General features: G+C 35.8%; 1 pseudogene; it reads left to right on the plus strand.

The window, feature by feature from the left end:
• The first annotated feature begins 10,471 nt into the window (after nucleotides 1–10,471).
• On the plus strand, nucleotides 10,472–12,606 carry LOC134256457 (uncharacterized; annotated as a pseudogene).
• The last annotated feature ends 805 nt before the right edge of the window (nucleotides 12,607–13,411 follow it).

Genomic DNA, 13,411 nt, shown 5'->3' on the forward strand with positions numbered 1-13,411 from the left:
CTTGAAAAAAAACCTCTTTAATTATGCGATTAATTTTCCGCTAATTCATAATTGTCTCCCCTTCATTTCAACAAACTTGAATCTCCTATACCTAGGGATTCTCTGAGGCAAATATGGCTAAATTGGCTCCTTAGGTCTAAAAAAGAAGATGGTATTGTTAAAGGTTTAGGACAAAGGCAACGCCTACAACATGACCTAGCGCCTGTTAGAAACATGCATCTTTATAATGTGGTACCTGTACGAGGTAAGTATCTTACGACTTTTCAACTTTATACACAACCATTCCCCACGATAAATTAAATCCAGGCTTTTTGATATCATTGACAGCTGCTTTTTCAATAAAAATGGAACTCGTAAATATGCTTACCTGGTCATTGGTCAATTGCAAAAATATTTTATTAAAACACATTCTGATTGCACACACAAGTACTCTGAAGTTGACATCAAAGAGATACTTGAGTTTCTGATTGACAATATCTATGTAGTTTTGGAGACCAGGTATTCCAACAATCTACTGGAATTCCAATGGGTACCAATTGCGCTCCGTTATTAGCGGACCTATTTTCTATATTCATATGACGCAGAATTTGTGCAATATCTAATGCATGAAAAGAAGAAAACACTTTCTGTGGCCTTCAAATCGACATTTAGATATATTGACGACGTATCGTCAATAAACAATGGTCATTTCCATTTCTACATCGATACGATATGTCCTGGTGAGCTTGAGATAAAAGATACTACAGAGACTAACACATTTGTTTCATACTTGGATATTTTACTTGAAAAAGACATTAATGGTAATCTAACAACCAAGCTATATGATAAACGTGATGACTTTAACTTTTCTATCGCCAGCTTCCTTACACATGCAGCAATATACCTTCATCGATACCTTGGTCGATACAATGGCCTTGTCAGCAAATATAATTTATCATTCAGACAAATGCTGACATACGTTTTGCATACTGTACAATTATGGACTTCAGTGTAGGTCGATATGAGGTTATAAAGACTCATGATAATTAAAATTGACCGAAGACACGGAAAGTGACAGCGACCGAGCCTGCTGTCACAATGACGGCGAGTACACGGCAGGTGTGACCGGTCAGCGGGGGATGCTCACTCCTCCATGGTACCTGATCCCACCTCTGATGTTTTGGAGGTCCGTGTTTGCTCTGCTCCTATTTTGTATTGCATTATAGACTTTGATATTAAATACTCTTCGTTATCTTCATATCTTTCTTAAATACGGTACCTGTTACAGGTAGGTAGCTTTAAATTTGGTACATCTTACAGGTTGGTATGTTAAAATAAGACATCTGTAAGAAGTATGAGGGTTAAAGTTATAGAATTTCATTGTGTAAATATCTGGTACCTGTTACAGGTCGGTGAACTAATACCTGGTACCTGTTTCAGGTCGGTATGTTATAATCATACATCTATAAGAGTAAGAAGGGTTAAAAAACTAGCATTTGATTGTGTAATAATCTGGTACCTCGTACAGGTCGATGAGCTGAAATCTGGTACCTGTTACTACTCAGTATGCTATAATCAAACATCTGTAAGAGGTAGGAAGGTTAAAGTACTAGCATTTAATTGTGTAATAATCTGGTACCTGTTACAGGTCGGTGAGCTGAGATCTGGTACCTGTTAAAGGTCGGTGAGCTAATATATCTGGTACCTCTTACAGGTCGATATGTTATAATCAGACATTTGTAAGAGTTAGAAGGGTTAACGTACTTAACTTTTATTGTGTAAATATCTGGTACATGTTACAGGTCGGTGAGCTAAAATCTGGTACCTGTTACATGTCGGTATGCTATAATCAGACATTTCTAAGAGTTTGGAGGGTTAAAGCAATAGAGTTTTATTGTGTAAATGTTTGGTACCTCTTACAGGTCGGTGACCTAAAATCTGGTACCTCTTACAAGTCGGTATGCTATTATCAAACATCTGTAAGACGTAGAAGGGTTAAGTACTAGCATTTGATTGTGTTATAATCTGGAACCTCTTACAGGTCGGTGAGCTGAAATCTGGTACCTGTTACAAGTCGGTATGCTATAATTAGACATCTGTAAGGGTTAAAATATTAAAATTTTATTGTGTAAATATCTGATACCTGTTACAGGTCGGTGAGCTGAAATCTGGTACCTGTTACAAGTCGGTATGTTATAATCAGACATCTGTAAGAGGCAGGAGGTTTTAAGTACAAACATTTGATTGTGTAATAATCTGGTACCTCTTTCAGGTCGTTGAGCTGAAGTCTGGTACCTGTTACAAGTCGGAATGCTATAATTAGACATTTCTAAGAGGCAGGAGGGTTGAAGTACTAGCATTTGATCGTGTTATAATCTGGTACCTGTTACAGGTCGATGAGCTAAAATCTGGTACCTCTTACAAGTCGGTATGCTATTATCAAACATCTGTAAGACGTAGAAGGGTTAAAGTACTAGCATTTGATTGTGTTATAATCTGGTACCTCTTACAGGTCGGTGAGCTGAAATCTGGTACCTGTTACAAGTCGGTACGCTTTAATTAGACATCTGTAAGAGTTAGAAGGGTTAAAGTACTAAACTTTTATTGTGTAAATATCTGGTACCTGTTACAGGTCGGGTAGCTGAAATCTGGTACCTGTTACAAGTCGGTATGTTATCATCAGACATCTGTAAGAGGCAGGAGGTTTTAAGTACAAACATTTGATTGTGTAATAATCTGGTACCTCTTACAGGTCGTTGAGCTGAACTCTGGTACCTGTTACAAGTCGGTACGCTATAATTAGACATCTGTAAGAGTTAGAAGGGTTAAAGTACTAAACTTTTATTGTGTAAATATCTGGTACCTGTTACAGGTCGGGTAGCTGAAATCTGGTACCTGTTACAAGTCTGTATGTTATCATCAGACATCTGTAAGAGGCAGGAGGTTTTAAGTACAAACATTTGATTGTGTAATAATCTGGTACCTCTTTCAGGTCGTTGAGCTGAAGTCTGGTACCTGTTACAAGTCGGTACGCTATAATTAGACATCTGTAAGAGTTACAAGGGTAAAAGTATTAAAATTTTATTGTGTAATAATCTGGTACCTGTTACAGGTCGGGTAGCTGAAATCTGGTACCTGTTACAAGTCGGTATGTTATCATCAGACATCTGTAAGAGGCAGGAGGTTTTAAGTACAAACATTTGATTGTGTAATAATCTGGTACCTCTTTCAGGTCGTTGAGCTGAAGTCTGGTACCTGTTACAAGTCGGAATGCTATAATTAGACATCTGTAAGAGTCAGGAGGGTTGAAGTACTAGCATTTGATCGTGTAATAATCTGGTACCTGTTACAGGTCGATGAGCTAAAATCTGGTACCTCTTACAAGTCGGTATGCTATTATCAAACATCTGTAAGACGTAGAAGGGTTAAAGTACTAGCATTTGATTGTGTTATAATCTGGTACCTCTTTCAGGTCGGTGAGCTGAATCTGGTACCTGTTACAAGTCGGTACGCTATAATTAGACATCTGTAAGAGTTAGAAGGGTTAAAGTACTAAACTTTTATTGTGTAAATATCTGGTACCTGTTACAGGTCGGGTAGCTGAAATCTGGTACCTGTTACAAGTCTGTATGTTATCATCAGACATCTGTAAGAGGCAGGAGGTTTTAAGTACAAACATTTGATTGTGTAAAAATCTGGTACCTCTTTCAGGTCGTTGAGCTGAAGTCTGGTACCTGTTACAAGTCGGTATGCTATTATCAAACATCTGTAAGACGTAGAAAGGTTAAAGTACTAGCATTTGATCGTGTAATAATCTGGTACCTCTTACAGGTCGGTGAGCTGAAATCTGGTACCTGTTACGAGTCGTTATGCTATTATCAGAAATCTGTAAGACATAGAAGGGTTAAGGTACTAGCATTTGATTGTGTTATAATCTGGTACCTCTTTCAGGTCGTTGAGCTGAAGTCTGGTACCTGTTACAAGTCGGTATGCTATAATTAGACATCTGTAAGAGTTAGAAGGGTTAAAGTACTAAACTTTTATTGTGTAAATATCTGGTACCTGTTACAGGTCGGGTAGCTGAAATCTGGTACCTGTCACAAGTCGGTATGCTATAATTAGACATCTGTAAGAGTTACAAGGGTTAAAGTATTAAAATTTTATTGTGTAAATATCTGGTACCTGTTACAGGTCGGTGAGCTGAAATCTGGTACCTGTTACAAGTCGGTATGTTATAATCAGACATCTGTAAGAGGCAGGAGGTTTTAAGTACAAACATTTGATTGTGTAATAATCTGGTACCTCTTTCAGGTCGTTGAGCTGAAGTCTGGTACCTGTTACAAGTCGGAATGCTATAATTAGACATTTCTAAGAGGCAGGAGGGTTGAAGTACTAGCATTTGATCCTGTTATAATCTGGTACCTGTTACAGGTCGATGAGCTAAAATCTGGTACCTCTTACAAGTCGGTATGCTATTATCAAACATCTGTAAGACGTAGAAGGGTTAAAGTACTAGCATTTGATTGTGTTATAATCTGGTACCTCTTACAGGTCGGTGAGCTGAAATCTGGTACCTGTTACAAGTCGGTACGCTTTAATTAGACATCTGTAAGAGTTAGAAGGGTTAAAGTACTAAACTTTTATTGTGTAAATATCTGGTACCTGTTACAAGTCGGGTAGCTGAAATCTGGTACCTGTTACAAGTCGGTATGTTATCATCAGACATCTGTAAGAGGCAGGAGGTTTTAAGTACAAACATTTGATTGTGTAATAATCTGGTACCTCTTTCAGGTCGTTGAGCTGAAGTCTGGTACCTGTTACAAGTCGGTACGCTATAATTAGACATCTGTAAGAGTTACAAGGGTAAAAGTATTAAAATTTTATTGTGTAATAATCTGGTACCTGTTTCAGGTCGGTGAGCTGAAATCTGGTACCTGTTACAAGTCGGTATGTTATAATCAGACATCTGTAAGAGGCAGGAGGTTTTAAGTACAAACATTTGATTGTGTAATAATCTGGTACCTCTTTCAGGTCGTTGAGCTGAAGTCTGGTACCTGTTACAAGTCGGTATGCTATTATCAAACATCTGTAAGAGGCAGGAGGGTTGAAGTACTAGCATTTGATCGTGTAATAATCTGGTACCTCTTACAGGTCGGTGAGCTAAAATCTGGTACCTCTTACAAGTCGGTATGCTATTATCAAACATCTGTAAGACATAGAAGGGTTAAAGTACTAGCATTTGATTGTGTTATAATCTGGTACCTCTTTCAGGTCGTTGAGCTGAAGTCTAGTACCTGTTACAAGTCGGTATGCTATAATTAGACATCTGTAAGAGTTAGAAGGGTTAAAGTACTAAACTTTTATTGTGTAAATATCTGGTACCTGTTACAGGTCGGGTAGCTGAAATCTGGCACCTGTCACAAGTCGGTATGCTATAATTAGACATCTGTAAGAGTTACAAGGGTTAAAGTATTAAAATTTTATTGTGTAAATATCTGGTACCTGTTACAGGTCGGTGAGCTGAAATCTGGTACCTGTTACAAGTCGGTATGCTATAATTAGACATCTGTAAGAGTTAGAAGGGTGAAAGTACTAAACTTTTATTGTGTAAATATCTGGTACCTGTTACAGGTCGGGTAGCTGAAATCTGGTACCTGTTACAAGTCGGTATGTTATCATCAGACATCTGTAAGAGGCAGGAGGTTTTAAGTACAAACATTTGATTGTGTAATAATCTGGTACCTCTTTCAGGTCGTTGAGCTGAAGTCTGGTACCTGTTACAAGTCGGTATGCTATAATTAGACATCTGTAAGAGGCAGGAGGGTTGAAGTACTAGCATTTGATTGTGTAATAATCTGGTACCTCTGACAGGTCGGTGAGCTGAAATCTGGTACCTGTTACGAGTCGGTATGCTATTATCAGAAATCTGTAAGAGGCAGAAGGTTTAAGTAGTTCGAATAAAAAGTTTATGTTTGAAAAAAAATCTAATTATAAATGATTAATTGAAATATATATCATATGCCGTTAAAGTATTGCTGTGAACGTTTTTGTTTAATTATGCCATTTATGCCTACTTCAAACCAATATATGCAAAAAATTTTAAATCGACATATAAAAGACGCATTCCGTTCATTAAATTCCTCGTCTTGCATTGACTGGGTTTATCTCTGTGTGTGAGTGGGGGGGGGGGGGGGTGGTATCTGTAAGTCTGGTAATCGCGCGCCTCTCCCAATTTATTCAGGATGTAATCTCTAAGCAGGGCAAATATGTACTTATAAATATAAATTATTTATAGTACTTAACGTCAATTTCTTTCTAATTTTTTAAATTATTTTTTTTGGAGGATGGTCCGTAAAACACCTTTGTTTTCTATTGAATATAATTAAAATTGTTATGTCGACCCCCCCCCCCCCCAACACCACACCCTCCCTCACACACACTGAGTTTCTTTCCGTTTTACATATTTACATAAGCATGAACCAAACGAAGAACGAATTAATATGGTTTCATTATACGTCACAGTAATGCGAGATAACTCGTGTACACTTATGGAAAGATAACTCCCGCCACCTTCCAGGCGGTACCAAATAGCCTCGACCAATATTACCGTAATGTTGATTATATAACTCTTGTTATATATAAATGAAAGTAAAATAATAAGAAAAGAAATAATGGAGGGCTTATAAATTATTATTTTGAGTATAGATTATCTGTTGTTTACGAAAATTTATTTTTTTTCCTTTGCTGCAAATGATCTGTAATTGTTTAAACCTTGGGTTAACTGTGCGAGTGTAACGCAGAGGTAACATTCGCGCACTCTGCGCGTGCGATCCGGGTTCGATCCCCTTACTTCTTGGCTTTTTTTGTTCGTTTTTTTTTAATTAATTTATCAAACCTAAGTTTTCTAGAATTAATTGACAAATATATTTATTTTATAGGATCTTCATACGTTTTTTGAAAATATTTTTAAAAAATTATACTCTTTATTAAATTAATTTTAAAATATACTTGGACTCAATTTGTATAAACAGCTCACGAAATTCAATTCATTCGATTTATATATTGAAATAAATCAATGTAATAAATATCAAATAATATACATCAATGTAAGAAAATATAATTAAATTAGTAAAGGTGTATGCCATTGGATTGATCGTTAATTATGTTCCCCAAACGAAGTTGGGGAACATATTGTTTTTACTCTGTTTCTTATTATTATTATTAAGGTCTTCCGTCTTAACGGAAGACCTTATAGCGATTCTATTGTTTCTTCTTCTTCTTATTATTATTTTTCTAATGCGATTTCTCAAAGACTACTGGATGGAATTACATGAAATTTTCAGGACAGATGTTTTGTTAAATGAATTTGATACATCTGAGAGATTTTTTTGAAATTCGCTTCCGGTGCCAAGTTACAGACCTTTTTCTGATTTCTTTTGTCCACGGATTTTCTCAAGAACGGTAAAAGATATCAATGTGAAAATTTCAGATATTATAGATGATGATAAATACTATCCAGGACGCGACTTTTCGTTTGTCGTCATTACTTCCGCTTGCTACCGGAAGCCAATTTAAAAAGTCTAATTTTTTTGAGATTTTTTTGTTTTTCAACATTTTTTGTTTATTTTTTGTATGTTAATAGAAACCTTTCTTATAATGCTTACTATATATTTTGTTTGAATATTGATAAATCTAAACTCTAGATATTAGCATTTAAAAATTTGAAGCGTTTCAAAATGGCCGCTCTCTCTGTCAACTCCGACATTTCGCAATAGGGGTTTACTGAGGCAGTCGAGCATTTGCTTGAACGAAAGTAACAGACAAATGAAATATAAAGGAATACTTGGATTTTCATGTTGTAGTAACGTAACAATTCTGTGTCAAACTAAATTCTTCTAAATAAACGTCTTCTATAATTGGTTTTGGTTGATTCTCAAAGTAGAAAAAGAAAAGACTAAATGTGCAAATGAAATTCGATACCTAATATCTTCTGATTGCACCACGGAAAAGCAGCTCATTAATCATTGTTATAAGTAATATTTTTTCAAGAAGGATATCAATGAATACAGTAAGTATAAAACTTACTCACTGTTTTCCCCATGCACACTTGTGCCATATTAAACTAATAAAAAAGACAAAATAAGATAACCTTATTTTTTTAAAGATCGCTTAATAGAGTTTATATTAACATTATTGTCTCAAAGATTTTATTCAAGTTATTGAGCACAAACAATATCCAATTCCTTGACCGTCGTAAGGCGAGTCATTTTTTTTTTGCGAAACATTTCAATCTCTTCATGAATGTTTTTAACTAATCGGGATAGTTCACTTTAGCGAGTTCACTTTAACAAGAAATTCTAAAAAAAAAAGTTAAAATTCATAGCCGTTTCACTGTTTTAGTGTTACTTCCTTATATACTAAATGGAGTTTGTGAAGTGTATTAAATATACTTTCTAATCATCAAGTTTTATGCTAAATGAACGTTTTTTTTTAATTTCATTAAAGCTATCACACCTATTAAATAGAACATTCCAAGGAAAAGGCGCGAAGATTAACTCGTGGCGTTTGGCGCGAATTTATGAATAGTGACTAGCTTTCATAATTCTAAGACAAAAGCACTGTTATACAGAGGTATATACAAGAAGATTTAGAGCAGAGGTCCCGACAGATTACGTAATATTTAGCGCGTTGGATTTTCATGCTGCCGACTTGGATTCAATCCCCCTTGCGTGTAATATTTTTTTTTACCTTTTCATCTAGATTTTACAAGGGTTTTTTTTTCGGAATCAGACGGAAGACCTCTCGTTGCTAGCAACGAGATCGTATCTAGTTATTATTATTATTATTATTATTTTTCTTCTTCCTGGGAAAATTTTGTCCACGAGTGATCTTGTAAACTATACATCTGACTAAAGTAAAATGTTTTTAGGGTCAGTAGACATGTTATGTAGATTTGCCAAACGAAGGTCATTTTGCGCGCACGTGCTTGCAAGAGCGCGCACGTGCAACACATGAAATGACCAATATAATGGATATTGCTGTAACTTTTCTTTTTTTTGATGAATTTTTTTGAAACTCATAATATAAGGATACATTAGTAGTATAGACTAGATGGCATGGTCAAAATAGCAAGATCTCACGCGCAAGCACGTGCGCTTCGCTCTGATTGGCTGAAACTAAAGTCTCAATATCTTTCTAGTTTCTTGTCATAATCTTTTGAAATTTTGAACATAGTCCAACATTATGAAGATCTACAGCATGATATATAAAAATTTTTATGAAAACATGCGCATGCGCGCGTGCTGCAATCTGATTGGCTGAAACTTTAAATGGCTATATCTCCTTTGTTTTTTGACGAAATGCTTTGAAATTTAAAACATAGTCATGCATTAGGATATCCTAAAATATGATATAGAAAAAAATTCATGAAATCACACGCATGCACGTGTGCTGTAATCTGATTGGCTGAATCTTTATATGGCTATATCTCCTTTTTTTTTTGATGAAATGTTGGAATTTTAAAATATAGTCATTCATTTAAATATCCTTCAATACGATAAAGATAAAAATTTATGAAATCACGCGCATGCATGTGTGCTGCAATCTGATTGGCTGAAACTTCAAATGGCTATAACTCCCTTGTTTTTCAACCAAACAGGATGGGATTTAGAAGATAGATAAATATAAGGGACTCCTACAAGAAGGTATAGTCATTATGCACGTGCATGCACGTGAAATGAGTAAAATTAAAAATACACTCGAATGAGTGTATTTTTTAAAACTTTTGGATTAAATGCTTTGATATGAAGTATATTAATATATTAGATATTGTAGACAAGATAATATGGTCGTTACGCACATGAACACGCTTGCAATGCCTATTTTTAAATATATTTTGTATTTTCTGGGAAGACCTTGATTAAGTCTAAATTTCATAAAGTATTTCTCATTTAATAGAGATTACAGGGAATATGGCACCAAAAGGGAGTTGGGGAGCGTTTGGGGAACATCTGTAACGGTCCCCGTTACAATTAGCACTAGTTGTTTTACATGTACATGTACGCACCTAATTTGCAATATCTCCTACCACAGGCACCAAACTCGCTTGAATTTTTGACGCCTTACTAGGGGGTCAAAAATTCAAGCGAGTTTGGTACCTGTGTCTTTGACATACTTTTGTGGTATTTAGAGTTCCATTGATCCAAGTAATTAAAGAATAAATAAATAAATTTATTCGACAACTCGACATATTTCTTGTAACCACAATGTTTACAGCAAATAATTTATGTCATATATTGTTGTTTTAATCCTCATCTTCCCCTTTTGCAGGATTTGGAACACTTGGATGATGACTATATTCCTCATGCATGTAGATCCATCGGATTGTCGAAAAACGGCTGCGAGAAAAATGTACCTGGGGATAACGATGATGACAGTGACGACGACATCGACAAAGAATATGTTCAACAAGACAACATCAGGGACAAGATAGACAGATGAAGAGAGTTACAGTGAGGACGAAGAAGATATAGAATGTAATGGATGTAACAATCTTCAGAGTTTACAGGAAAACATTAGTAAAGCATGTTCGTGTGGGAAAAACTGTCTGAAAAACGTTGCCGTGGAAGAAATACAAAACTCAATACTGACCACAAGTGAACTATCTAAAGATGAAAAAGACATCTTCATCTTGGGAAGACTGGCGTGTGTTGGGTTTGGCATTCATACACAGCGTGGGAAGGAGAGGAAAAGAAAGAAGTATGCGTACCATTTCCAAAATCAAGAAATTTGTAAAGGAGCCTTTCTTTTCGTACATGGTGTTGGGTCCAAATACGTCAAAAATCTAGTGTCTCACATGATTGAAAATGGACAGGTACCTCGAACCCACAAAAACAAGAGCAGACGCCCACCAAATGCCTTTAAGTTCGACGACCTTAAAAGAGCGATCGACTATATTCAGAATTACGCTGAAGAATTTGGATTATCACAACCGACAGTAAAAAAACAAAAGTATTCCTGTAACTTTTTTACCTTCATTTGGCAGCAAAACATCACTCCATTCTTCGTATCCTGCTTCTTGTGACGAGCTGGGAGAGAGGAAAGTTGGGCTTACTACCTTCAAACTTCTGTGGAAAGAATGCTGTCCCCATATTAAATATATGACGCCCGCTCGGATATATGTCTAAGATGTGAAGATTGTAGAGCCAAAATTTCAACGGCAGTTGGGTTAGCTGAGAAGCAAGAGCAACTGCGAATTTTCACAGAACACTTGTCTAAGGTTGAAATGGAGCGACAGGTAAGAGTTTGCTTTGACATAGTGTCTCACTCAACCATCATAATTTATTTAATATAATTTATAAGACCTTTTTAATGAAATTTAATTTTTCAGGCGTATAACGATGCAGTGAAAAAAGCGAGAGAGGAGATGGGGGCATTTGTTAGACCAGAGAGATTGCTTCCTCCCTGTTCAACACATCTTCAGCATGTACACTATACCTTTGACTTCTCGCAAGCACTTTCCATCCCACATCATGCAAGACAAGAGGGGCCACTTTATTTTTAGACGCCAAGAAAAGTGCAATTTTTTGGAGTTGCCATAGAGGGAAATTACAGCCAGATGAACTATATTGTTGACGAAGACCAGGGAATGGGTGAAAATGGAGCTGGAGTGAAAGGATCCAATGGCGTTATTTCCATGCTTCATCACTGCCTTACAACATATGGATCTGGTGAAAAAGAATGCATCATCCATTGTGATAATTGTGCTGGTAAATCAATGTTTCAAAACATTATAAAGTGATATTCATATGCATGTTTATAAACGTATTCATTTTATTAATTATTTTCATATAATTAATTAGAATAAGTCGAAAATGACAGCATGTACGATAGGTTTTTTTTCTTAATTAAACTAAGACTTCGTACATTGTACTGAGTATATGTATTTTGTCATTTATTTTCTACAGGCGAGAATAAAAACAGATATGTCCTGGGGTATCTGTCATGGAGAACATTGTTAGGCCTTCACAACAATATTACCCTTTCAATGCAAGTGCCCTAACACGGTCGTTTTCTAGTGGATGCCGGGTTTGCAAACATTAAGCGTCTCTATCACAGAACTGATGTTGATAGTCTATCTGGACTAGTGGATGTCGTCAACAAGAGTGCCAAATCAAATACTGCAGTTTCATATTTGAACAAGGCGGGAGAGCACTGCTGGGAATGGTTCGATTGGAAGGCTTTTGTTTCCCAGTACTTTCTTCCAGTGAGAGACATAAGGAAGTTCCATCATTTCCGATTTTCTTCCTCATCTCCTGGTAGGATTTTAAGTTAAAAAAATCCTGTTATTTCTTTGATATGCATGTGTTGATTTTAATGGGTATATATAAATTTAATATTTTCACAGGGAAAGTATACGTTAAAGAAACCCTGGACGACGCAGAAACGGAAATTGAGTTGCTAAAGTCTTCTATTTCACCAGAAGATTTTACAGCAGTTGCCGTGATGCCGGAAATAATACCACCCGGAGGGATTTCCCATGAGCGACAACGGTACCTCTACCGTATGGTCAGACCATTTGTCAGGGATCCTTACAAGGAGATGACATGTCCAAATGCCGAAGAATGAAATGCTCCAGTGAATGGACTTTGAACTTTTTGTTGCTATATTTGAATGAAATCTAACAGTAATATTACATATGTATATTTAAAAACATGTTCCTTTTTTTGTACGTGCAACTCCTTACTTGAAGAATTTTTATTCGTTTCAATTACCAAGCTTTAAGAATTGGTTATAAATAAATTTTTCTTCATTGGTTAATTTAAAAAAAATGACACGTATCTAGTCTTTTGTTTTACAGGGAAAATGACGTTTTTTTGACGTTACTCAACGTTCATAACGCTAAAAGAAGAAATTCATCACTTTGTTTCAGATACCATTTTTCTAAGTTTATTTTTTTGAAAAACAAACAAATATTGGTATCAAAATACTCAGCAGGACTTCCTCTTCAAAGAAAATAAAAAAAGTAAATTTTCAAAATTTTGTCACGAAGGTCCCTTTTCGCTTGACGCAACTCAAATAAATAAATATTAAAAGAACCTGTACTCGATCAGTAGAGCACGAAATAAAAAAATATTAAAGACTTTAAGATCAGTTCAGTGTCCTTTTACATTAAGTATATATATCACTATAAAAACAATATTTACATTCCCTCGTAAGCTCGTTCAAAGAGGTGAGTTTTAAGTCCTTTTTTAAAAGCGGAAACAGATTTGGAATTTTTAAGACACAGAGGAAGAGAGTTCCATAGTGAGGCGGCGGCGTAGTCAAATCGACGACTGCCGTACGTAACAGTTCTAACTTTAGGAACATCCAAAAGAAAAGAACACTGTGAACGCAAGGACCTGGAAGGAGAGTATATTTTGAGAAGCTCGGA

Source organism: Saccostrea cucullata, unplaced genomic scaffold (assembly GCF_032062105.1).
Source record: "Saccostrea cucullata isolate Sc308-1 unplaced genomic scaffold, CSIRO_AGI_Scuc_v1 ctg2528, whole genome shotgun sequence".
Taxonomy (NCBI): domain Eukaryota; kingdom Metazoa; phylum Mollusca; class Bivalvia; order Ostreida; family Ostreidae; genus Saccostrea; species Saccostrea cuccullata.